At 46.8% G+C, this 27830-nt stretch overlaps 1 pseudogene; it reads right to left on the bottom strand.

The window, feature by feature from the left end:
* The window catches only part of LOC135541674 (von Willebrand factor D and EGF domain-containing protein-like), a 49978-nt pseudogene that overhangs the window by 6687 nt on the left and 15461 nt on the right, over positions 1-27830 (bottom strand).

Here is a 27830-nt window from a genome sequence, read left to right as displayed (position 1 = left end):
CTTGACATTAACACTATTGGTTCGCCAAGTCCAATCCAATTTAAACGCGAGTAACCTGACAAAGATCCATCTTGGAATAAAAGACAAATTAAGGTTTGCAAATCAAATCAAATGTTATTTGTCACACGCGCCGAATACAACAACGAATACGAATACGTGAAATGCTTACTTACAAGCCCTTAACCAACAATGCAGTTCAAGTAAGAGTATACAGAAAATATTTACTAAATAAATGAAAGTAAAAAATTCTATAGAAAAGTAACACAATAAAATAAGAATAACGAGGCTTTATACAGGGGGTTCTGGTACCGAGTCAATGTGCAGGGGTACAGGTTAGTCGAGGTAATTTGTACATGTAGGTAGGGATAAAGTGACTATGTATAGATAATGAACAGCGAGTAGCAGCAGTGTAAAAACAAAGGGGGGGGGGCTGTCAATAGAATTGTCCGGGTGGCCATTTCATTAATTGTTCAGCAGTCTTATGGCTTGGGGGTAGAAGCTGTGAAGGAGCCATTTGGACCTAGACAGTACCGCTTGCCGTGCGGTAGCAGAGGGAACAGTCTATGACTTGGGTGACTGGAGTCTTTTTACAATTTTCTTGGGCCTTCCTCTGACACTGCCTGGCATATAGGTCCTGGATGGCAGGAAGCTTGGCCCCAGTGATGTACTGGGCCACTCGCACTATCCTCTGTATGTGGCAGAGCAGTCACGAGTGTGGGCCCTACTTCATTTGTGAGTGATGGCATATTCAATTTGCATGATGAATGACTTGTGATGATGTGTGCTGAACTCACTGGTCTCACATCTGGGGCCCCACAAAGCCGTAGGGACAGGAGCAGGTGCTGGGTCCCACGCATATTCCTCCGTGCTCACAGGGCAGACTGCACAGAGCTGTGGGTGGGGATGTTATGAATGCGTTACGCATGGGTTACGAATGTGTTACGCATGGGTTATGAATGCGTTACGCACGGGTTACGAATGCGTTACGCATGGGTTATGAATGCGTTACGCAGTTCTTAGGTAGGTACCCTTTAAATAAAGTGTTAACGGGAAAATAATCAGGGAAAATAAGCAGCCAGGCTTTGCCCACACATTTCTCCATCAGTCAGCTAGTACTAGGAAGCAGTGTCTCACTACAGCTTGGTTTAACCTCATCTCCATTGCATTGGTGGGACTCTGATTCTGAGCTGTAGGTGGCAGTAATGTCTCAAACCAGCTCAAGGAGGGAGGGCTTATCAAATGCCCACAACTGCTTCATTAGATCTGCACTCGCTCGCACGCACACATCCTGTCTGTAGTCTGACACAGAGACCGTTCTGATTGGCCCCTAACAAGTACCGATAAGCCGCGGCCCATACGTCACCCTATTCCCTACGCCACGCATTACTTTTGACCAGATCGCCGGTAGGTAAATGTGCCATTTGGGACGCGGGCGTATAATTACCTGTCACCCCGTGGTAGCCTTTCAGGCACTCACACGCCCCCGGGGCGACGCACTGGCCTCCGTTCCGACGCTCAGGTTTACAGATCGCCGAGGAGAAGATTGTGAGGACGTCAAATGATTCGGAAGGCCTGTCAGGTTAAGCAATGCATGGGAATCAAAAACAACCATATCAGGATGATGATGTGGCATATTGAGAGACTAAGAGAGAGAGAGAGAGAGAGAGAGAGAGAGTTTGAGGGGAGAAGATGGAGGGGGAAGGGAGAGCGAGAGCAAGGGAGAGAGAGAGAGAGAGAGAGAGAGAGAGAGAGAGAGAGAGAGAGAGAGAGAAGAGAGAGTTTTACCTGTTTGACAGTTGGTCCCGGCGAAGCCTGGTTTACAGCGGCATGTGTTGGGAGCGGCACACTCCATGTTCCTGCCACACACATGCCTGCACACAGCTGTAGATAACAGGCAGGCAGGCGACACACACACACAAACACAAACAGAGGCAGCACCAAGGGCCAATTACAAGCTGCTTCCATCTATTTCAACTCCAACCTCCCTTACTGCATCTGTACAGAAACATCTGTCAACTCAACCCAACCCACGCTGCTCTGGTACAGAGAAGCACTCAGCTAGTCAGCTTGAAAAACAACCATCGTTAGGGGGCCTTTTGGAGAGGCTAGAGAAAGGCATCACTTTCATTCATAGAAAAGGATTGATGCACAGGTGGTATTCAATACAGCCGGTAAATAGCAATGGTAAGGGGCCTCTGTAATGGACCAGTGACAATAGATAATAGATCATAGTATTTCTCAAAGCAGTACCTCTTTCTCAAGCAGTGATACACTGATAACAGATAGTGTTTCTCAAAGCTGTAGCTCGTTCTCAAGAAGAGGGATCAACCTTGGGCATACTTCACAAGCCACTTCATTTTTTGCACCTCTCATGTTCCTTTTTGCCTTATAATCACATTGTTCCGTAATATTTTGTTTTTAAATAAATAAATACAATAAAAATACCTCTGCATGTTTGTCTGTCTCCGTTGTATCCCGTCCCTGGTGAGTTCACAGGGGACCCCTGGGAAACAGGGCATGTCAGCGCAGGTCAGAGGCCGCTCCAAGATCAGTGATACTGCCACAGTATCACTGATCCTGGTCCCACGGCGGAAGTGGGGAGACGCGGCCCTGTGCAGGGGGGGGGGGGGGGTGGTACTTTCGGGCAGAGGTGGTGAGGGTGAGGGAGAGCAGGGGTTCCTGTGGGTGGTCAGGTAGGTCAGAGGGGTTCGAGCTCAGTCGGCAGAGAACTCAGACTCGGAAAGGGAGTAGGTAAGGGAGGATAGGGAGTAGGTAAGGGAGGATAGGGAGTAGGTAAGGGAGGATAGGGAGTAGGTAAGGGAGGATAGGGAGTAGGTAAGGGAGGAAAGGGAGTAGGTAAGGGAGGATAGGGAGTAGGTAAGGGAGGAAAGGGAGTAGGTAAGGGAGGATAGGGAGTAGGTAAGGGAGGATAGGGAGTAGGTAAGGGAGGAAAGGGAATAGGTAAGGGAGGAAAGGGAGTAGGTAAGGGAGGATAGGGAGTAGGTAAGGGAGGATAGGGAGTAGGTAAGGGAGGATAGGGAGTAGGTAAGGGAGGATAGGGAGTAGGTAAGGGAGGAAAGGGAGTAGGTAAGGGAGGATAGGGAGTAGGTAAGGGAGGATAGGGAGTAGGTAAGGGAGGAAAGGGAGTAGGTAAGGGAGGAAAGGGAGTAGGTAAGGGAGGATAGGGAGTAGGTAAGGGAGGAAAGGGAGTAGGTAAGGGAGGATAGGGAGTAGGTAAGGGAGGATAGGGAGTAGGTAAGGGAGGAAAGGGAGTAGGTAAGGGAGGAAAGGGAGTAGGTAAGGAAGGATAGGGAGTAGGTAAGGGAGGATAGGGAGTAGGTAAGGGAGGATAGGGAGTAGGTAAGGGAGGATAGGGAGTAGGTAAGGGAGGAAAGGGAGTAGGTAAGGGAGGAAAGGGAGTATGTAAGGGAGGAAAGGGAGTAGGTAAGGGAGGAAAGGGAGTAGGTAAGCAAGGAAAGGGAGTAGGTAAGGGAGGAAAGGGAGTAGGTAAGGGAGGAAAGGGAGTAGGTAAGGGAGGAAAGGGCTGCGGTCAGCGGGGCCACAGCTTTAGAGAGGGTCCAGGGCTTGGTCAGGGTGGGCACCACTACCACATCTATGAGCTTCCCCTGGCTTGTCTGCCTGGAATCTGTGTTGGCTGAAGAATGGGGTGGGGTCACCTTGGATTGGGGTGGTATAACCTTGGGGTAGCTGGAGAATGGAGGAGTAACCTTGGAAGAGGTGGCACGACAGCTACAGACTCTCTGGTTGTCACCTTGAGTGTGGTAGCGCTGGCATTGGCACCTGTTTTAGTCCTACTGAGGGCACTGATGGAATGATGACTGCCTGTGGTAAGGCTGTGGGAACCTTCAGGTGACATAGGGGTGTGTCTAGGAAATTGGGGCGCGGCCGCCTCTCTCCACCCAGTGATTGGCCCTCGGCGGGCGAGAGGGGAGGGTGCGGGGGGCTCTGATAGGCTCCCATGGAGACTGGCGAGGAGAGAGAGGAGAGACGTTTCACTCTGTGCCTGGGGGACAAGGTGGGAAGGTGGAGTTGGGACACTTTACTGTTGCTGTGGTGGTAGGGTTTTCTGCTCTTGGCTAGTGTCAGCTGCTGCTGGGTCAGGTGAAGGTTACCCGAGGAGAGATAATGATGTGACACAAAAAAAACTAAGGTTACACTCTTAGAAAGGAGGATTCCAAAGGGTTCTTTGCCTGTCCCCATAGGATAACCCCTTTTAGTTCCAGGTAGAAAGAATCCTTTTTTAGTTCCAGGTAGAACTCCTCTGCAGAAATGGTTCTACATGGAACCAAATGGGTTCTACCTGGTCCTTCAATGGGTTCTCCTTTGGGGAAAGCTGAAGAACCCTTTTAGGTTCCAGATAGCACCTTTTTTTAAAGAGTGTAGGGTTAGTGTTGTGGTTAAGGGTTAGGATTGAAGTGTGTGACGTAGAAGTCCGTCACTGGCCGCGGGCAGCATTTGGTTCTTTAACGCACACACATATTCATCACTCCTCCCTGCGCCATTATAAGATAAGTTAACAATGTGGGTCGACACACAAATTAACTTCTGTCTTGGTGCATGCATTTCACACTTGTCAATGTTCATATTTGAGAGATACAATAATTATTATACTTATCAATGTTGTGGATGAGCGCATTGTTTGTTTGTTCTGTTCCTCTCTCTCCATCTCTGTAGCTTCCGGGTATGCTGGAAAAGGACCCGAGCTAAGGGAATTGGGTTGGCTTTATAGTGCCTGTCCCAAATGGCTCATTAATGCATATGGGCATATTGAAAGATATTGTCAGTAGTGATGTAATGTTGTAAATGTTATGTTGTGATATTGTTTAAAACCGTGTTGCAATGTATATCCTTTAGTATGTTTAGTTCATGGAAAATGTAGGTTTGTATTGTTAATTGATTAATTAATTAGGGTTAATTGTTCTGAGGGGAGGGGCTAGCCCTACAAAAGGAGCCTCTCTTTCAGTCATGAAGAGGCAGTTTGGATTGAGCTGTGGATGGGGCAGCATTGTTTTTAAGCTGTCCCATAAGGTAGACGTTGATGGCAGTACTGTTGTTTTTTGTTCCGGAATCACTTGTAAATAAACACCTTTGCACAGAAGAACTTTTGCGGTTCCGCCATCTTTTTATTTTGATAGAGGTTAGGTTATCCAGTTTAGCCTTCTGGCCTACTCTACGTGACAAAGTGGAATGTAGACAAGCTGGACTCTCCAAATAAAAGTATTACAGCATCTGACACAGTGCAAAACAAAACAAAGATGATGATATGTTCTAATGAACAGCTGCTACAAACACGGATGTTGACACAGAACATGGTTGGAACAGAATCAAGACCGCCATTGGACAGCTCATGGGAACAATAAAGTTATTCAAATTTCGAATTGAAATTAAATAAAAGTGTTATGGGTGTGGGGTCTATACAGATATTACCCGACGCCAGTGTTAATGACATATTGAGAGACGCCGCCCAACACTTCATTGATGTATTGTCCCCTACTGAGACTAACTGGAAACATCGCCTGTTTTGAAACCTCACAAAAGATGCCCAAATCACTTCATAGAGGAATCTGATACACAGTGAGGGAATTACAAACACACACACACACACACACACACACACACACACACACACACACACACTGAAGCAGCTGGACTGAAAGGGAACTGACTGTGTAGGAAGTTATGACCACAGGGGTTGGGTATTAAACACTGATGTGATTTAGAAAGGTGGCGGCACAAATTATGAGACGCACTAAAAGGATTTATTTAGTACAATTAAGAAAAAAGTCATCACACTGGCTGGGCGAAGACACAAAAGACAATCACTGCACAAAAATATTGAAACACTGTAAACTAGTCTGTGCTCTTCAAAGCAACCCGGCATGAGTCCCGTCCACTCAATAGAAGGACTGACTAACCATGGGAAATACTTGAACGCTCACTCAGAATAAATATGTTTCATTTTTTCACATCCTCGTGAAAGATGAATGCATGAGAAAAGCATATTCCACTGACATGAATTGATCATCTGGAAGTGCCTGCTGTTGACTTGGACAGCAGACACACAGGGACAGAGTCCAAACAAGAAGGGACAAATACGGTGGATATATGAAACAGAACCAAACTGAGAGGAGAAGATGGAGTGCAAAGCTTTCCACATTTCACTGATCTACAACAAAAACGCAATGATTAGCATATTAAGCTTATTAATAGGGCAGCCTGGCCTCAGAGCCATACGAAGCATACTATTTGTATTTTTATGGACCTCACATTTACATTTACATTTAAGTCATTTAGCAGACGCTCTTATCCAGAGCGACTTACAAATTGGTGAATTCACCTTCTGACATCGACGTATGATCACCTCCAAGACCTCCAAGACGTATGATATGATCTAATGGTCTAGTTCAGGGTTTCCCAACTGGCGGCCCACGGGTGGTTTTGTTTCTGAGAAAAAAATTATGAAGTTACATTTGATTTAGGACATCTACTTTGTGCATGACAAAAGTCATTTTTCCAACAATTGTTGACAGACAGATTATTTCACTTATAATTCACTTTATTCCAATTCCAGTGGGTTAGAAGTTTACATACAAGTTGACTGTGCCTTTATACAGCTTGGAAAATTTCAGAAAATTATGTCATGGCTTTAGAAGCTTCTGATAGGCTAATTGACATCATTTGAGTCAATTGGAGGTGTACCTGTGGATGTATTTTAAGGCCCACCTTCAAACCCAGTCCCCCTTTGCTTGACAGCATGGGAAAATCAAAAGAAATGAGCCAAGACCTCAAATTTTTTTTTGTAGACCTCCACAAGTCTGGTTCATCCTTGGGAGAAATTTACAAATGCCTGAAGGTACCACATTCATCTGGACAAACAATAGTATGCAAGTATAAACACTATGGGTCCACATAGCCGTCATACCACTCAGGAAGGAGACGCGTTTCGTCTCCTAGAGATGAACGTACTTTGGTGCGAAAAGTGCAAATCAACAGCAAAGGACCTCGTGAAGATGCTGGAGGAAACAGGTACAGACGTATCTATATATTCACAGTAAAAAAATGTCCTATATCGACATAACCTGAAAGGCCCTCAGCAAGGAAGAAGCCACTGTTCCAAACAGTTTGGAACGGTTTGCAACTGCACATGGGAACAAAGAGAAATGAGAAATATCCTCTAGTCTGATGAAACAAAAATAGAACTGTTAGGACATAATGACCATCGTTATATTTGGAGGAAAATGGGGATGCTTGCAAGCTGAAGAACACCATCCCAACCATGAAGCACGGGGGTGGCAGCATCATGTTGTGGGGGTGTTTTGCTGCAGGAGGGACTGGTGCACTTCACAAAATAGATGGCATCATGAGGGAGGAAAATTATGTGGCTATATTGAAGCAACATCTCAAGACATCAGTTAAAGCTTGGTCGCAAATGGGTCTTCCAAGTGGACAATGACCCCAAGCATACTTCCAAAGTTGTGGAAAAATGGCTTAAGGACATCAAAGTCAAGGTATTGGAGTGGCCATCACAAAGCCCTCACCTCAATCCTATAGACAATTTGTGGGCAGAACTGAAAAAGTGTGTGCAAGCAAGGAGGCCTACAAACCTGACTCAGTTCCACCAGCTCTGTCAGGAGGAATGGGACAACATAATTGTGGGAACCTTGTGGAAGGCTACCCAAATATTTTAAACAATTAAAAGGCAATACTACCAAATACTAATTGAGTGTATGTAAACTTCTGACCCACTGGGAGTGTGATGAAAGAAACAAAAGCTGAAATAAATCATTCTCTACTATTATTCTGACATTCCTAAAATAAAGTGGTGATCCTAACTGACCTAAGACAGGGATTGTTTACTAGTATTAAATGTCAGGAATGGTAAAAAACTAAGTTTAAATGTATTTGGCTAAGGTGTATGTAAACTTCAATTGTAATAAACTGTAAAAACACCAGGAAATCAGCTCCAAGTGATTTTAATTTAAGAAATCTGTTCCAAAGTATTCCCATGGAAAATAGAGAGCGACGTAATCATATACAAATATAAGCAAGGCTTGAAGTTAAATATTTGTTTGGCAGGCTACGTTCCGGCCCCCCAACCATCCGCTCAAGGAAAAATCATCCTGCGGCCTAATTTAGTTGATGATCCCTGTTCTAGTTACTTTAGACAGAAACTAAAGTAGGAAGGTTGGTCTGGGAAGACGGTTGGGCATATACCGCGACCATCTATCAATCCAAAGGTCGCGTGTTTGAGTCGTGTCGGGGACAACTGTAGCATTTTAGCTCACCCTTCCCCTAACCTTAGTTCTCCTAACCTGTTTAAGTTCACCTTTACCATAAATTACCCGAACATTTGTCATTTGTTCTCCTAACCCACAATGTAAATATGTATATGGAAAATGTGATATGTAAAATGTATGTACATGTAGCAAAAAAGCTGTAAAAACTAAAATGTATATTTGTGTCCTTTGAAAGGGGTGTTAATACAAATTTCGTAATTCTCCTTGGTTGCTAGGTTCCAACAAGCAACCTGGTCTCAGAAAAATACGTGCAATACTTAACTTCTATCAAGAAGTATGATAACTCATCCAATTCGTATGCTATTGTACGACTGGGTAAGACGTTTGATGCTATACGTCCCCTAATTCGTCCGCTATTGTATAACCGCTATTCCATTCACAATGTAACCTAATATAATGAAATATACCACAGTAAATGCAGGGATCATGTTTGCATACCAAATCTTACGAATTGCCCTGAGACCAGGTTGAATAGGGAAGTAACAGCACAGAGGCACTTCAGGACCATTCTCACCACGTCAGATTGTTTTCAAATAGTTTTCCAAAAGTGACAGTAGAATAACTACTAAAAAGCCAATGTGTGGTGAATGTACTAACGTATTTCGATAGCCTGGTGCCAGATCTGTTTTTTGTCTTGCAGATTCCTATAGTCCTTGGCATAGGTAACAACAGGTGTTGGCTGTACAGCACAAACAGATCTGGGACCAGGCTAGTAACTACGGCCAGGGAGGGCGTTTAACACTTCAAGCCAAAGTCTTACATTGAGCGGTTTTGGTGCAAGTGCGTCCATTGCCATTGAGGGGCGGTGGGCAGCGCCCGCAGACACAGCCCGCGTAGGGTGGAAGTCGGTCGATGCACTGGACCCCCAGGAAGCACGGTCGGCTGGCACACGTATCTGTCACATTGTTGTTGTTCCCTGATGATAGCTCCAGGCCTGGAACACATAATCACTGTTATCAGCCCCAGGAAATGTACATATTTATCAATTAATTCCCTTTCCCCTAGCCTTCACATGAACAGCGATGATCACCCTTTGTTTATGCTCAGTGGGATGCTGTAATCAGTTGTCAATGCCTCTGCATCGACCACACCATGCTGTCTTCATCTGCATATTTCATGATTAGTCATAACTCAAATAAACACAGCCCCGTAGATGAAAACAGCTCACAAATACCACTGCCTACCGGGGTGATATATTCAACATTGCCTGACAAATTTTATGTGGCAGGACCCGCAGTTAAATCCAAAGCTGCTACAGTTGCTAATTGCTCAAATGTCTTTGATTAAAATGCAAAGTCTTGGAAGACCAATTATATAAAGGCACTTTATAACTAAATTAGGGCTGTGGAGAAACTCTTAGTTGGCACTTTGTGTTTTGATGGCAGGCGGCTCATTACGGTGCTTCAGGATGAATGTCTCTGAGCAATTGATTGATACGCTACCAAGGTCAGAAACCCCTTGGAGCAAGAGAGAGAGAGAGAGAGAGAGAGAGAGAGATGAGTGTGTGTGACCCCGACTGTGTCCCGTCTTCACCTCCAGACCCGCCCTCACCCCCAATCCAGCTGCATCAGCTTCTCTTTACCCATAGGCCTTCACTCCCCTCCTGGGCTCCCCTCTCACCCCCACCCACAAAGAAGAGTGATGAAAATGCCAATTGCCCTATTAGTCTTAAACAAAGATATGTCCTTTAGAACTAAAACTGCTGGTATCATTGGCACTTTTTTAAACGGATTCTTTTAAGTTTGTCCCATAACTTTGTCCTTTGTTTCTCACCTTGCACAGGCACCACATCAAACCACCACATCATCAAAAGTGTATTATGGCTCGACTCTGCTGTATTATATTGGTCTTGTACATTTATCAGCATATCTCTATTCTATGACGGATCTATGGAAGAGAGCAGACTGAGAGCAAATGACTGTCATTGTAGTGCAGTTAGAAGCTTTGAAACGTGACACTGGCAACCCTTCTCTTTTTCCTATTTGCGTGTGCCGCACAGCGATTCTCTCTCTCTCTCTCTCTCTCTCTCTCTCTCTCTCTCTCTCTCTCTCTCTCTCTCTCTCTCTCGCGCGCTAATAAAGCGGTTCGTCTTCGCGGTGACAAAAGAGGAAAAAGAATGGACCATCTGTCTTTTATTAAGAAGTGATTTATCAGCGTTATGACTCCACATATCATGGCTTATCGCCTGTGAATTGTGTCTCATTTTCGACGAGGGCAGCAGAATCCACTCAGACAATGGGTGGTTTTATCGGAACTGCAGGGCCGACGGGAGATGACATATTTTGCTGCGTGCCTTTCAATCCCATCTCCAGCCCTTTAGTGTGATGATGATGACAGGCAATTTTGCAAGGCCGCTAACTGGGCTGGCTATAGCTGCCAATGCCAACGAGGTACTCGGTCGCGGAGTAATGTGACACCCCTGATGGACTATTATAGGAGCCCTGGTGTTAAACAGCCTTTTGTAGGCGATCTGAAGAGGATTAGACAGAGGCTTTGGGAAATACGGGGTATGTTAGTAAGTGCCAGGCGCACCGGTTTGTGTTAAGAACTGCAATGCTGCTGGATTTTTCACGCTCAACAGTTTCCGGTGTGCGTCAAGGATGGTCCACCACCCAAAAAAACGTCCATCCAACTTGACAAACGTGGGAAGGCATTGGAGTCAGCATGGGCCAGCATCCCTTTGGAACGCTTTCGACACCTTGTAGAGTCCATCTCCCGACGAATTGAGGCTGTTCCGCGGGCAAAAGGAGGGGGTGTAACCCAATATTAGGAAGGCGTTCCTAATGTTTGGTATACCCAGAGTTCTTGCCAGTTTTTCGTCCATTCTCAGATGGTGTATGTATAGTTGGGGCCTTGGCAGCTGCCCTGTTGGTCTCTGGAAGTCCAGGCGTGTTGGTTTGTAGGGGTCCAGGTCTGCCAGAGTCCATCCTGAGTTGATTGTGTATTTATCTGGTTTGTTGTTGGGCGAGGTCTTAGTGGTGGTAGTGGTGGTAGGGACAGTGGTGGGTCCAATGCTGGGGACATTGGGGATCGATCGTAGAGGTGCTGTTGTGTAGAGACAGATGAGGATACATGGTGAGAGAAAGAAGTGGGCTTTGTAATACCTCAGTGCTTGTATGATGCTGGGAGAGAGATAGATAGACACCACAGGTTCAGCGCGGGAGTTTGTCTTATGGTGTCACACAACCAATACTGTTTTTATGATACATTTCATGGAATCTTGATTTCTCAAACTCTATTCAAGAATGTTGGTCCACAGTTTATCAGCTCTCTTTTATTTTTTTTTATTTTTTTTAATATTTTGTTTTTACAACACTTTTCATCCCACACCTACACAGCTAGAAATCACAGCTCCTCAGTAGATCTGTGAATGTTACGGATACCAGTATCCTGTGTGTGTATCCTGTGTGTGTTTTCTCTCCTTCTCCCCTCACAGGTGAAAATCATCACTCCCCAATCAGTCAACAATCAATCATCAATCAGAAGACACACCTCCTCCTGTTTTCCTACCCTATCACAGTTCATTTCCCTTGGTTTAAAAACCCTGTCAGTTGTTTGCTCTTGAGCTTAATCTCTCTCTGTAAATGCCATGTCTGTAGGTCTCTGTGTTTCACTCTCTCGTTGTGTATTAACCTCTCTTTTGTTTGAGCACCTCCATAGCACTTTGTCTTCACCTGTGAGTATTGTTTTGGTTATGCTGTTTGTGTTTGATTGCAGGTGGGAAAAGGGGAAGCCAAGACAAGTCGCCCATGGGCATACACTACACGTAGGTAGACTTTGTTAAATACACTAGTTAGAACTGGGCGGACCACCCACTGTATTTTTGGTTAGTTAGTTAGCTGTTGTTAAAGTAGGCTAGTCTAGCTTAGGTTTTTTTATACTTATTGTTTCTTTCCTTGGGTCCAGCTCAGCCCCTTTTCCTGCTCCCCCCATTACCGTGTGTTTATAAATAAACCTGGAGTTTGACGGTAGATTTCAGATGTCCTGGTTATTTCGTTCTCACTTTTACTTTGTCACAATTATAATTTGCATGAGTTATGTTACGGGTCTCATTACCATCCCCCCCCCTAGACTGTCGGGCCAAAAGATATTCGTAACAGTGAGCAACAGAATCGTAAACATAAAAAATTAAAACAAATACGTAGAAAGGAAAGCAGAGCAGGAGGAGAGGGAGAAAGAGGCGGTGTGATTGATTGACGGCAGAGCGGAGCGATGTCAAGTGAAATAAACCTGGCAGTGTAACTCCAGCCGAGGCAGCATGGCACTGTAATAAACAAAGCAGAGGACCACTCAGTCGAAACTCATTGCTCAGAGGGAGAAAAAGATTAGAGAGAGGGAAAGGCTAAGATGCTTGGAAAAGAAAAGCGCGGAGCTTGGTGGAAACATGGCATGGCTTTTTAGGAGCAAAATGGTCCCTAAGTGTGTGTGTACAGTGGTTCTTCCTTTAAACGTAGGGGCGTACTGCAGCACAGCTTGCGGGGTGCAGCAGAATTCTATGGCACGTCATTTAAGTGTCAGCCATAGTTCCCAGAATGACGCAATTTACCACAATCTACCTCAACCGGTTGCGGCATGAAGCTCAACACTTTTAAAGGAAGAAACACTGTATATGTGCAGGTTCGCCTGCACTCCGGCAGAATTCAAGTGGTTTACCCTGGACTACAGAAACAAACGTCTGCTGAATGAAAATTGCATTTCCCTCTAGGCGCAGTTATATGTGTGTTTTATAGATGGTGCTCCAGCTTAGCCTCTACTCCCCCAAGCTCTGTTCCGCTCTCCCTGTGGCCCAGGCATTAGATCACTTTGTATTCAACTAGGCCGTGCTCCTTCCATGGTCCCCCCCCCCCCCACTTCTCCTCACCTCAGCTTTAGGATCGGGGAGTACTGTTGATCACTCTGCATTCACCCAGGCCCCAACACCTCACCTCACCTTACATTACCTTGCCTCACCTCAGCTCTGTGGCCCAGGAGATAGATCACTCTGTATTCCACCAGGTCATGCTCCTCTTCCGTCTCCCTGCTGCTAGCCAGGCCCCTTACCTCATCACTGTATTCAGCCACGCTCCTTCCTCCCAGCCCTACTCTCTGCTCCCTCCTCTGCACCCTTCCAGGTTCCCACACTTCACCTCTAATGGCCTTTGTCAGTTAGCTGTCAACAGAGAGAGGCACACCTGAGGTGCTGCGGCAGCACTCTGAGCCTGAGGCCAGGTGGTAGGATAGTCTCTGCTCTGCTCTCCCGTCAGAGGCGAAGTGTTCCACCAATTATCTCAGCTCAACACCCCCCCCCCCCCCCCATAAAACCTTCAAAAATGAAGAAAAGAAAACACCAGAAATAATTTATGGGGGGGGGGTCGAGCCATCACCTACCCTCTGGTTTCCATTGGACATGCATCCCTGTTGGTTATCATGTGAGCGGTTCATCACCTGCCCTCTGGTTTCCATTGGACATGCATCCCTGTTGGTTATCATGTGAGCGGTTCATCACCTGCCCTCTGGTTTCCATTGGACATGCATCCCTGTTGGTTATCATATGAGCGGTTCATCACCTGCCCTCTGGTTTCCATTGGACATGCATCCCTGTTGGTTATCATATGAGCGGTTCATCACCTGCCCTCTGGTTTCCATTGGACATGCATCCCTGTTGGTTATCATGTGAGCGGTTCATCACCTGCCCTCTGGTTTCCATTGGACATGCATCCCTGTTGGTTATCATGTGAGCTGTTCATCACCTGCCCTCTGGTTTCCATTGGACATGCATCCCTGTTGGTTATCATGTGAGCGGTTCATCACCTGCCCTCTGGTTTCCATTGGACATGCATCCCTGTTGGTTATCATGTGAGCTGTTCATCACCTGCCCTCTGGTTTCCATTGGACATGCATCCCTGTTGGTTATCATGTGAGCGGTTCATCACCTGCCCTCTGGTTTCCATTGGACATGCATCCCTGTTGGTTATCATGTGAGCGGTTCATCACCTGCCCTCTGGTTTCCATTGGACATGCATCCCTGTTGGTTATCATGTGAGTGGTTCAAAGTGCAGTGGCAATTATTTCCATCATTGTGTGTGCAATGATATCCAGATATGGGAATTGTGGACTGCTGTGCTGGAACGTCATATTGTTTCTGATTGTCTTGTCAAAGATAACAGTGACTGTCTGGTCTTCCCACAGTTAGAGGTGCATGCGGCTTTACGTTTCCATCCACTTCCATATTACAGGTGGGAGAAGGTTGCAAGTACCTCCGGAACATCTTTGTGACGTTTCTTATATTCATATCAAATCAATCCCTTTTCTATACTGATAAACAAGGCCCACAGTCTGTTTCTAAGGAAGTGAATTGGCTAATTGATACAGTAGTGTAGTAGCACTTGTGATTTGAATGGCCATGTCTACATGTTGATGTAAAATGTGTTGATACATTTTTTATATTCCACCTTTATTTAACCTGGTAGGCTAGTTGAGAACAAGTTCTCATTTGCAACTGCGACCTGGCCAAGATCAAGCAGTTCGACACATACAACAACACAGGGTTACACATGGAATAAACAAACATACAATCAATAATACAATAGAAAAGTCTATATACAGCATGTGCAAATGAGGTAGGATAAGAGAGGGAAGGCAATAAATAGGTAATGGTGGCAAAGTAATTACAATATAGCAATTAAACACTGGAATGGTAGAATGTGCAAGTAGAGATACTGGGGTGCAAAGGAGCAAGATAAATAAATAAAAACAGTATGGGGATGAGGTAGATTGGGTGGGCTATTTACAGATGGGCTATGTACAGGTGCAGTGATCTGTGAGCTGCTCTGACAGCTGGTGCTTAAAGCTAGTGAGGGAGGTAGGAGTCTCTAGCTTTAGTGATTTTTGCAGTTTGTTCCAGTCATTGGCAGCAGAGAACTGGAAGGAGAGGCGGCCAAAGGAAGAATTGTACATTTGAAATACATTTAATTGACTGACCATGCCTACCTGTTGATGTAAAAGTGTTGATAAATACATTTGATTGATTGACCATGCCTACCTGTGCAGGTGGTCCCATCTCTCAGCATGCTGGGGGGAAGCCTCCACACCTATAGGAGCCGAAGATGTTGAAACACTGGACTCCAGGCATGCAGGGTGTCCTCCCACACTCATTTACATCTTTCTGACAGGTAGCGCCTACACAGAGTCCTAGAGACGGACAGACATCATTATAACAGACAACACAAAGACAGACAGCCAAAGTCCATTACTACAACAGGGAGCCCTTACACCCCCAAAAGACAGAAAGCCAAGGTATGAGCCAAGCTCACAGACACACAGACAGAAAGACAAGGTCTGAGCCAAGCTCACAGACAGAAAGACAGGGTCTGAGCCAAGCTCACAGATAAAGAGACATAGAGCCAAGGAAGCCCATTACAACAACAGAGAGTCCATGTGTTTTCAGCCAGTGACGTGCGGTCAGGGGAGGCACAATGAATGAAAAAATAACGGCAATGAAAAATAAATATACATTTGATCAATAATCATTTTGTCATCCTAAATGTTTTGTTCTGCGCGATAAAAAACGATTTCTGAACTAGCACTTTCCAAATTTGCAGTGATCTGGTAGAAAATGCACAAGGAGGCCAGGTGGACAGGCAGCCTCGCCCCGCGCTTTTCTCCTGCCTCTCGCACTCCAAACAGGCATGGACATACATTTACATACATTTAAGTCATTTAGCAGATGCTCTTATCCAGAGCGACTTACATATTGGTGAATTCACCTTCTGACATCCAGTGGAACAGCCACTTTACAATAGTGCATCTAAATCATTAAGGGGGGGTGAGAAGGATTACTTATCCTATCCTAGGTATTCCTTGAAGAGGTGGGGTTTCAGGTGTCTCCGGAAGGTGGTGATTGACTCCGCTGTCCTGGCGTCGTGAGGGAGTTTGTTCCACCATTGGGGGCCAGAGCAGCGAACAGTTTTGACTGGGCTGAGCGGGAACTGTACTTCCTCAGTGGTAGGGAGGCGAGCAGGCCAGAGGTGGATGAACGCAGTGCCCTTGTTTGGGTGTAGGGCCTGATCAGAGCCTGGAGGTACTGCGGTGCCGTTCCCCTCACAGCTCCGTAGGCAAGCACCATGGTCTTGTAGCGGATGCGAGCTTCAACTGGAAGCCAGTGGAGAGAGCGGAGGAGCGGGGTGACGTGAGAGAACTTGGGAAGGTTGAACACCAGACGGGCTGCGGCGTTCTGGATGAGTTGTAGGGGTTTAATGGCACAGGCAGGGAGCCCAGCCAACAGCGAGTTGCAGTAATCCAGACGGGAGATGACAAGTGCCTGGATTAGGACCTGCGCCGCTTCCTGTGTGAGGCAGGGTCGTACTCTGCGGATGTTGTAGAGCATGAACCTACAGGAACGGGCCACCGCCATGATGTTGGTTGAGAACGACAGGGTGTTGTCCAGGATCACGCCAAGGTTCTTAGCGCTCTGGGAGGAGGACACAATGGAGTTGTCAACCGTGATGGCGAGATCATGGAACGGGCAGTCCTTCCCCGGGAGGAAGAGCAGCTCCGTCTTGCCGAGGTTCAGCTTGAGGTGGTGATCCGTCATCCACACTGATATGTCTGCCAGACATGCAGAGATGCGATTCGCCACCTGGTCATCAGAAGGGGGAAAGGAGAAGATTAATTGTGTGTCGTCTGCATAGCAATGATAGGAGAGACCATGTGAGGTTATGACAGAGCCAAGTGACTTGGTGTATAGCGAGAATAGGAGAGTGCCTATAACAGACCCCTGGGGGACACCAGTGGTGAGAACGCGTGGCGAGGAGACAGATTCTCGCCACGCCACCTGGTAGGAGCGACCTGTCAGGTAGGACGCAATCCAAGCGTGGGCCGCGCCGGAGATGCCCAACTCGGAGAGGGTGGGGAGGAGGATCTGATGGTTCACAGTATCGAAGGCAGCCGATAGGTCTAGAAGGATGAGAGCAGAGGAGAGAGAGTTAGCTTTAGCAGTGCGGAGCGCCTCCGTGATACAGAGAAGAGCAGTCTCAGTTGAATGACTAGTCTTGAAACCTGACTGATTTGGATCAAGAAGGTCATTCTGAGAGAGATAGCGGGAGAGCTGGCCAAGGACGGCACGTTCAAGAGTTTTGGAGAGAAAAGAAAGAAGGGATACTGGTCTGTAGTTGTTGACATCGGAGGGATCGAGTGTAGGTTTTTTCAGAAGGGGTGCAACTCTCGCTCTCTTGAAGACGGAAGGGACGTAGCCAGCGGTCAGGGATGAGCTGATGAGCGAGGTGAGGTAAGGGAGAAGGTCTCCGGAAATGGTCTGGAGAAGAGAGGAGGGGATAGGGTCAAGCGGGCAGGTTGTTGGGCGGCCGGCCGTCACAAGAAGCGAGATTTCATCTGGAGAGAGAGGGGAGAAAGAGGTCAGAGCACAGGGTAGGGCAGTGTGAGCAGAACCAGCGGTGTCGTTTGACTTAGCAAACGAGGATCGGATGTCGTCGACCTTCTTTTCAAAATGGTTGACGAAGTCATCTGCAGAGAGGGGGGGGGGGGAGGAGGATTCAGGAGGGAGGAGAAGGTGGCAAAGAGCTTCCTAGGGTTAGAGGCAGATGCTTGGAATTTAGAGTGGTAGAAAGTGGCTTTAGCAGCAGAGACAGAGGAGGAAAATGTAGAGAGGAGGGAGTGAAAGGATGCCAGGTCCGCAGGGAGGCGAGTTTTCCTCCATTTCCGCTTGGCTGCCTGGAGCTCTGTTCTGTGAGCTCGCAATGAGTCGTTGAGCCACGGAGCGGGAGGGGAGGACCGAGCTGGCCTGGAGGATAGGGGACATAGAGAGTCAAAGGATGCAGAAAGGGAAGAGAGGAGGGTTGAGGAGGCAGAATCAGGAGATAGGTTGGAGAAGGTATGAGCAGAGGGAAGAGATGATAGGATGGAAGAGGAGAGAGTAGCGGGGGGGAGAGAGCAAAGGTTGGGACGGCGCGATACCATCCGAGTAGGGGCAGTGTGGGAAGTGTTGGATGAGAGCGAGAGGGAAAAGGATACAAGGTAGTGGTCGGAGACTTGGAGGGGAGTTGCAATGAGGTTAGTGGAAGAACAGCATCTAGTAAAGATGAGGTCGAGCGTATTGCCTGCCTTGTGAGTAGGGGGGAAGGTGAGAGGGTGAGGTCAAAAGAGGAGAGGAGTGGAAAGAAGGAGGCAGAGAGGAATGAGTCAAAGGTAGACGTGGGGAGGTTAAAGTCGCCCAGGACTGTGAGAGGTGAGCCGTCCTCAGGAAAGGAGCTTATCAAGGCATCAAGCTCATTGATGAACTCTCCGAGGGAACCTGGAGGGCGATAAATGATAAGGATGTTAAGCTTGAAAGGGCTGGTAACTGTGACAGCATGGAATTCAAAGGAGGCGATAGACAGATGGGTAAGGGGAGAGAGAGAGAATGACCACTTGGGAGAGATGAGGATCCCGGTGCCACCACCCCGCTGGCCAGAAGCTCTCGGGGTGTGCGAGAACACGTGGGCGGACGAAGAGAGAGCAGTAGGAGTAGCAGTGTTATCTGTGGTGATCCATGTTTCCGTCAGTGCCAAGAAGTCGAGGGACTGGAGGGAGGCATAGGCTGAGATGAACTCTGACATGACTTGTGCAAACATGTTTCTACCTTATACTGCCAGCTCCTGGACGCCAAAAGGAAGGCAGAGAGCTTCACTGCCTTTCAAGTGTCAATGTGTCCCATTCATTTTCCATGCACCCAAATAATATGTCACACGTCATCTGCCAGTTCTGTTCGTTTCACGGCGAGATGAAGTAAGCTGATAAGGATGGCTAGTATTCAAAGTTGGATCTTCTAGCGGAAACAGCAGGTGATAAGGGATGGAAGACCAACACCTAAGCTTAGGGGCCTACATCAAAGGAAGGGACAGAAATGAACACTATCATTTCAATATGCGTGGTATCAACCGAAAGACTGGCCCTGTGGCTGCGATGCTAACAGCCAAGTCTACTACTTCCCCTGCCTGCTTCTTCACCAGTGACAGCGTGTAGACAAGAGCTGGTTACTGCGAAAAGCTTGAATGTAGCACTCAACAAGCATGAGAAATCGCGAGCGTCTCATATCCAAAGCCAGACTGTTCTTAAAACATTTGGCAATGAATGAACAACAGACAGCATCTAGCTAAATAATGCTACGCCATGCTACCTAGGTAGGAGTTTGCTCATCAAACAGGCCCCGGGCCAACTATGTGGAACGATTCAACAGTCAGCAACCCACATCGCTTTTTACTCATAGCCTATGATGGAATTTTCTATGTAAAATTGTTTCTCCCGTGCTCTGCAGAACAAAGTGACGGATATGGGTTTCTGCTTCGCCAGTATCAGAATCACAAGGAAAGCACTGGAAAGACAGCGACAAACCTATGATAGTTTCTAGGAGCGACTCAAGCAGAGATGCAATGAACTGGGCCTGGCAGAAAGTGAAACTCATAGTAAACAGTCGATCAGAGTAGAGAGGGGGCTAATCTACCATAACATAATGGACAATATCAACGTTCAGATGAGAGCAAGTGTAACACGCGGGATGCAAACCCAAGTCTGCCACGGGAGTAACCTACGTCTTCGACCATTAGACCAATAGGATATTCCTTACTGGCCTGAGGGTAGATACTGGTTTTGAAGTTCGCAGGCAGGGTTCCCTCATCACATCACAATGACCGACTCATGTCTGCTACGTCAGGTTTGACCACTTTGCTGAACTTCATTTCCTTGGCTTAGTGGTCTGCAAAGAAATTGGAAACAATGTCACGAGACAAATCACCTGGACAGCTCCTCAGCTTTTTGTTCCAGCATGACCTGAAACAGACCGTCCCCGAGGTCGACAAAGTTACTGCAGCTGGTCCTCACTGTACCAGCCACAACAGCACCGTTGAGAGGCCATTTTCGAAAGCTGAAACGGATAAAGACATACAGCCGAAACCGAACCGATCAAGGACGACTCTCATCCCTTGCCATCATCTCCATTGCACTGAGAACGACTTTTAAAAACTGACGGCAAGCAGGGACGAGTGTCACTGATATCTTCACCCAGAAGGATAGACGGATGGACTTTGTATACAAGTGCAAGTGTTTATTTACAGTAGTGCCGTCTACTATGATTACATTACATGTCTACTCTGTAAGTACAGTATATCTCTCAATCAGTAGCACTGACTAATAGGCTTGTTGTGTTTGTAGCGTTGTCACAAGTAGGCATTTGGGTTGCTGTCCGCGGTGCTGAGAGTCGCCTGTTCGTGCAGGGCAGTAGCTGAGAGGGGCAGAACCTATTAGGTCCTGTGAATGTATGTGTCTAATGGTTAACCCGCCTAACTGACTCTGTTTGATGGTGGTTGTTTGATGGTTATCTTTGCGATGGTGTCACACCTATAAACACTGCAGCAGGAATCCGCTTTCTGAGTGCGCGTGCATGTGTGAGTGAGTGACGGGGACCAGGGGAGCTCAATAGAAAGTGCCTGCACGCCGTCAGACCTCAACGCACGTCACTGTTTTCAGCCCTTAGCTACTCCCGACCCCCACCTCTCCTCACCTCACCCCTGACCTTTCAACGCGTACTAGCTACACACACGGCCTAGCGGGAGTGATCAGGATGTTTGGACCTCGCCCACCGCTGTTTGTTGACCCACGGGAGCACAGATCTGTGTTTTCAGCAGGGGTTATGAATACATGGCAAACACCACTAAGACTCTGGGCTCTTGGTTTCTGCTAGTGGTGAACGGGGAGCGGGGAACATGTATCAGATCTCTGGCAGTGTCAATACACACTTCTGGGTTTCTCTGTCTTTGTGTGTGTTCATGCGTGCCAGTGTTCCTGTAGCCTTACCTCTCAGGCCTGCAGGGCATTCACAGAGGAAGCCATTCGAAGGTAGCAGCACACACCCCCGGCACCTCGCACAGAGCCGACAGACACGCGTCAATGTCCTCCTGACACAGGCCCCCTCCTATCCCCTGGACACACACACACACGCAGGTACTCGCCGCTGCCGCCTTGGAAGACCACGTTGGTCACACACGTCCCGCCGTTCAAACACCCACCAGGCTTCACAGCCACCTGAAGAGAAGAGACGGACGGACGGATAGACAGAAGGACAGAAAAAACAGCTGTTCCACACATAGCTTTCCACGCAGCCAATGAAATGTCATCACACTCAGCCTGCTACAGGAACCGAAGAGCTTCATATGGTCTGCTTAATCACACAGCGTATGGCTGTTTTAATTTTCCCCAGATCCTCAACTCCTCTCAACGCTAATAAAGAGATGAATATCCACTCTGACTCAACGATACCCTCAGACAGAAAACCACCATCTGCTCCCAGAGATCTTTGTATTACTGGTTTAACCGCGGGAGTTGAGGGCGATTATCAGCATCAGCACCAAGCCAGACCTGGGCTCGCAGGGTAAGGTGCAGATCCTTTAGTTGTCTCACAGCTTTTGCGTAAACTGTTTTATTACCACTTAACCAACTATTAGCATGGGCCTGGGAATGTGAAAACCTTGGGTTGTCAACTTGTCACACACATCCCGTGGTAACCAGTGTCTTCTCCAGCTCATACATCTCGTCAACAAGAGGATACGCATGTGTGGAGCTATGGGGTGGAGAGAGACACATCCGTAATGAATGCATATGCTGACTGAGGTCTGTTTGTGGTCTGTTTTCAGTCGTTGAGGGCTAAACTCACCCACCAAGTGAGGTAGGGAGGGAATGAGGGAGGTAGGAATAAACTGTCAAGCCGAGTATTCCCCTGCATCTCCACCAGATGGACTTTCCAGATGAGGAGGCCGGTGGGGGAGAGGGTGGATTCGGGAGGGGCCCTGCTCCAGGAGGAAGAGGAGCGCCGAGCCTTCGGGGTCCGTCGGCGTGAACTGGAACACAAAGTTTGCCCCCACGAAGGTGCTGAGGCCCCCCTGAGGCTGGTGCAGGTTGGGGGGCTGGTTGACTGGGGGTAGAGGGGAGAGGGAGAGAGAGTGAGAGAGAGACAGAGAGAAAGACGGAGAGATAAAAGATAAAACAGTATAAAGTGTTCTCTTTTTATCAATTGTGTCTGACAGACGGTATTCATTATTGTACTCCAGCTGTTTGAGAGGGTAGTTCCAGGCACACAGGGGGATTGAGGGGGAGCTGGTGTCTACTGCAGACAGCATCACTGACACTGTGAAGCCCCAAAAGGCTGTCACAACGCGTTAGTGTCAGGGGTGGGATGCAGGGAGGGAAGGAGAAAGGGAGAGAGAGGGTTGGGATGGCGGGAGGGAGAGGAGAGGAAGATGGAGGGGATGAAAGGTGGGAGGAAGAAGGAGGGTTACAGTCTCTCTACGGGGACACAGAGACATGTGAAGACAGGCTCCTCTGTTGCAGAGTGCTGTTAGACCGGTCCTGACAGGTATAGAAACACAGCCCCTGCAGATGGCCTGCTCTCCTTTGATCTAACACTGGGACAGAGACTGATGACACAGCTAATGGGACCAGGCATCTTCCTCAGAGCTGAGACCGAATGACATAGACAGTAAAACTGGGACAGGCTGCTTCAGAAACACACAGCCCTTGAGAAGTGAGAAAGACAGGGCCTGCTCAAGGCCTACTAAGAGACTATTTTGTCAATTGTGTGTGTGTGTGTGTGTGTGTGTGTGTGTGTGTGTGTGTGTGTGTGTGTGTGTTTGTGCCTGCGCATGGGTGTGTTTGGAAGTATAATCCAACAATATAACCTTCAAAGGGAAAGCTGTTCAAAGCCCATACATGAAACTTCCTGACCTATAACTCAACTAAAAGAGAATCACCCCCTTTTTCATAAAACTCATAAAACTCCAAAGTTCTCCACTCCATCAAAGGTGCCCTGTGCCAATCATGATCAATCTTGTCTGACTGTCCATTATTAATCCCTATTAGACGGTGTTAATGAAGTGAACCATGCAGCGCAAAGATATGGGAAGCATCTGTAGCCCTGGGTGGGTGGGTGTGTTGCAGGCCGGCAGGCAGACTGTAAATATACCTGAGGAGGGGTAGAAAGGTGGGGGGAGGGAGAGAGACGACTGTATATAGACATAATATGACATTTGTAATGTCTTTATTCTTTTGGAACTTCTGTGAGTGTAATGTCTACCGTTCATTTTTATTGTTAATTTAAATTTTTTATATTATCTACTTTACTTGCTTTGGCAATGTGAACATATGTTTCCCATGCCAACAAAGCCTCTGAATTGAATTGAAAGAGAGAGAGAGAGAGAGAAGGAGAGAAAAAATGGAGAGATTGTCTCCCCTCTCTATACCAGTGTGTCAGCCCCCCTCCAAGTGAAAATGAATGACCGTGGCAAGAACACCGCTATCTATCGTTTCCTTCTCTCATTCCTCAAGACGGTCACCTTCCCACTTTGGTCTTGCGGAGAATGTGAATTGCATTTCTTTGATCCTTCGTGTCCTCTCTCCTCACCTCCTTCTCAAAACCCATTGGATGAGAAGGTCAGAGGGGAGGGACATCTGACCTTCTCATCGAATGGTTTTTGAAAAGGAGGAGAGAGGACACAAGGAATCAAGGATATGCAATTGATATTCTCCGATTGTCAAGATGTTGATCCTTTTTCAAACCTTACATGCCGATCACGATTACCATAGCGGCTTGCAGTTTGTTGTATCAGTGTGGAGTTTGTGTGTGTGTGTGTGTGTGTGTGTGTGTGTGTGTGTGTGTGTGTGTGTGTGTGTGTGTGTGTGTGTGTGTGTGTGTGTGGAGGACATTCATAACATCTGTGGTTTAGAACAAACATCCATGGGCGTAGGGAGCTCTGAAAGTGATGTTGTGTGGACAACATGTTCAGCAGCAACTACCCTGCAGACATTACGAGACGGCCTGCTTTTCACTTCTCTTTATACGAGTATCTTATGTCTTTCTCGGTGGTGAAGAGTTTTCCTAAACTTGCATGGTTTTTGAGGAGATACGCTGCGTCTTTTAGGGGAAATATGAATGTGTGCGTGCATGTGTGCGTGTGTTTGTGTGGTGTCTGGTAGTTACGTTTAACTTACAGAGTCCGGAGTGGGTTGGTTCACACACCTGGCGCACGCCATCGTAGATTGTTAGCACCTTAGGCTCACTGTACTGAGAGCCGTCATTGGTCACCTGAGACAGGAAGGAACAACACTGTAGCCAACCAATACTCAACACACTCTAGTGCTAATCAGTTCAAGACATTCATATCATACAGGAGGACTTCCTTGTCTTGAGTTTGGTTTGGATGGTCAAATGGTTTGGTGGTTTAGCTAAGTAATTCATGTAATATGATTTCAGAAGTTTGAAGCTCACATGCTGTAAAAAAAAATTAGAACAATTTGAAACTCATGCTTATGTACACTTGGACATTTTCACAGCATCCAATACAAATATACCTCACATTCCTAAGGGACGGGTGACTCAAACTCCCCTAAACCTTGTAGATTAATGGCAGAGCCTGGACTAAGGTAGGTAATATCGGGCTCATCTTCTAAGCCCACTCACCTAATCCAGAAAGACCTGACTTTGGGCTAACCTTGGGGGCGTGGAGAGAAGCCCCACGGCTCTGTCTCCTACATTGAGATTTATGCTAATGTCTTCTAATACAGCAGTAAACAAACAGCGATCCCAAACCACTCAGGGACATGCTGGAACATGATATATAGGCTGTATACGAGGCAAGGAGAAGGTCAGGAACAGGGCAAAGCGGAAAGACTTCAAGTTGTCTTTGAAAAAGTGAGCCATAATCACAGGTTCTTGCAAGGAGATGAGATGACTTTCCATGTGCTTTTAGTAAAACAAATAAGTTAACTTTATTGATATAACTTTACCAGATGGTAAATACCGTACACAACTTTACCTTGACTTCCCAGCGAGTGTAGGGTTTGTCATTCAGTTAGGGGACGGAACAGTCTAGAACCTTGGAGCTCAGGAAGGTAGCTCTGGTCCTCCGCTCACCATTCAGGTTCTAGAGGAGATAGATAGATAGATAGATAGATAGATAGATATATAGATAGATAGATAGATCACCATCAGAGCATGTGAACAATGTGTGTCTTACGTGTAATTATAATGTTGATAATGACTGAAGGCCAGTCCTGTAGAGCGGTAGTTTGTTAGGCCAACACACTATCACAGCTTATTGTGAAATAGACACAAATGACTTATTGTGGCAGGCAAGTGCATTACACAATTTTCATCACACTGCATTTTGTGTGTATTACACAATTTTCATTCATCATAACGCATTTGTGTACATTACACAAATAATTGTTCTTTGTGGCTAATGTTAGGTAGTCTAGCTAGGTGGCTAATGTTAGCTAGGCTAGGTGTTAAGGTTAGGGTTAGGTTTAGGGGTTAAGGTTAGTTAACAGGTTAGGTAGTTAACAGGTTAGGTTTATGAGTAAGGATAAAGGGTTATGTTTAGGGGAAGTGTTAGCTAACATACTAAGTAGTTGCAGAGTAGCTGAAAAGTAGTAAGCAGTTGCAAAAATGCTAAAGTGCTAAATGCTAAAGTTATCCGCGTTCAGATTTGAACACACAACCGTTGGGTTGCGAGCCATTCACGTTGAATGCCAACCCCTTCCTCCCTGACCAACCTCCCTCCTATTGTTTCTGTCTTAAGTAACCTACTGTCTTCATCTGGGATTGAAATGCGCTGTATAAAAAAAATCGTATAGTGCACAGGAAAAAAATATACTTTGGGATATTAGAGTCCTGTGGTGAACTAGTAGTTTACCAGTCTGTCTGAGGGATAATCACAAGGCCTACTGCAATGAGTCCTCCTCCTATGATCGGAAAAGAGAATCTAGAGCATCATAGTTTTGTTGAACTCTTTCAATTAAAAAAAACTCAGATAGATTCCAGCATCTCGTCTGTTTTTTCTGTGTTCCCCACTCTGTTTATTAATACGGCAACACTTTGGGGTATGTCCTTGTACGCCCGTGACCATTGTCTGAGTTATTTCTCTCACCATCAGTCATGTGAGGTGACAGCCCAGGTTGGGGAGAGTCGATGAAGCCGAGGCGAAGACCCCGAACGCTGCGACAGTCGAACGCTCTGATGTTATACAGACAGACCACTGTTCTCCAGGTCTGTCAACTCCACGGGCTGACCTGAGGATGGACGAGAGAGGGATGAGTGGGGAACGGAGAGATAGATCATCAGAGAGGAGGAAAGGCGGAGTGGAATAAGTGAGGAAGCTCCAAATAGAAAACTCAGTATGCAAGTCTAGTGCAATACAAGCCCACTTGCTGACAAACCACAATGGAAGATCCACCAATTCAAAGGCAGTCCTCGACTAGAACACAGTTAGCAAATTCACAGAGACGGTCGCAATAAACACATCACCAGCCTGACACAAAAGTCATAGCATTGAGAGGTCATGCTCAAGTACATTGTCATGAAGCAGCAAACTGTTTTATAATACCCGCCAGAATGAGTTTAACATTTGGAAAGAGTCATTTTGACTCTGTCTGCATAAAGTACAGTACTAGTACGTCTGCCATCTTTGATTCCAGTTTGATTCTACGTTCTACAGAATACAATGCCATAAGTGATATTAAACTCAGTGGCATTTACTTGAATAAGGTAAGATGCTATCCCCACAGCATAACAACAAACAATCAACACAAATAGAGGAGACAATTCGCCTTCAATGTCCCCTCCCTGATCTGTGCTGTGGCCCAGGGGGAGACTTGATGTTCGCCTGTGATCAGTTGAGCTATTAGCTGGATGTATTGGCGTGCCCTGCCGTGTTCCCCAAGGACCCTGATCCCAGATCAGCTACTATAAATCACACAACACACAGAGAGAGGTCACGGATGGATGCCCGGACCTCTATCTGGTGATAAACAGCATCCTACTATCTCCCATCTCTCAATCAGGATCTGTGTTCACAAAGCATACCAGAGTAGGAGTACTGATCTAGGGCCAGTTTTGTGTTTTAGATTATAATTATATGGACCATAGGGACCTGATCCTAAATCAGTACTCCTTTGTGGATGTGGATTAGGATTGCTCACTGTATCCAATATTAAAAATAACTTGAGAGTGCAGTAGTCTAATGTCGTAGACTTAACAACAAAATGACCAATGTGCTGATGAAATCCAATTTTAAGATGAGCTGTTTTGACGCCAAAATTACGCCCAACCTCTGAGCAGCTTGCGAGTGAACACTCACTGATAGCCAGACTGCAGTCGTAGAAGCTGTGGCCAGGATAGCATTGACAACCCCACACAGTGCACTGGCCGTTCCCGTTGCAGAAGTTGGGGCAGCGCAGTGCGGTGAGTACCGTCCCAACGATCCCCCCAACCCCCTCCATCCCGGTCCTGGCCATGGACTCCCCCAGCTCCAGGGCCCTCTGGGTCCGGTCCTCCAATAGCATCCTCTCACACTCGTTCTCCAGGTAGGGCACCAGAGTCTCCTCCCAGGCCAGGTCATCCTATAACATCAAGTTCAAGAAGTTCAAGTTCAACTGCACTCACATTGCGGTCAATGGAAATAACAATAGAAAAATGCTTAAATAATATCAAGG

The sequence above is a fragment of the Oncorhynchus masou genome, chromosome 6, assembly GCF_036934945.1.
Source record: "Oncorhynchus masou masou isolate Uvic2021 chromosome 6, UVic_Omas_1.1, whole genome shotgun sequence".
NCBI classification, from domain to species: domain Eukaryota; kingdom Metazoa; phylum Chordata; class Actinopteri; order Salmoniformes; family Salmonidae; genus Oncorhynchus; species Oncorhynchus masou.
This window is presented reverse-complemented; position numbering and strand designations above follow the sequence as displayed.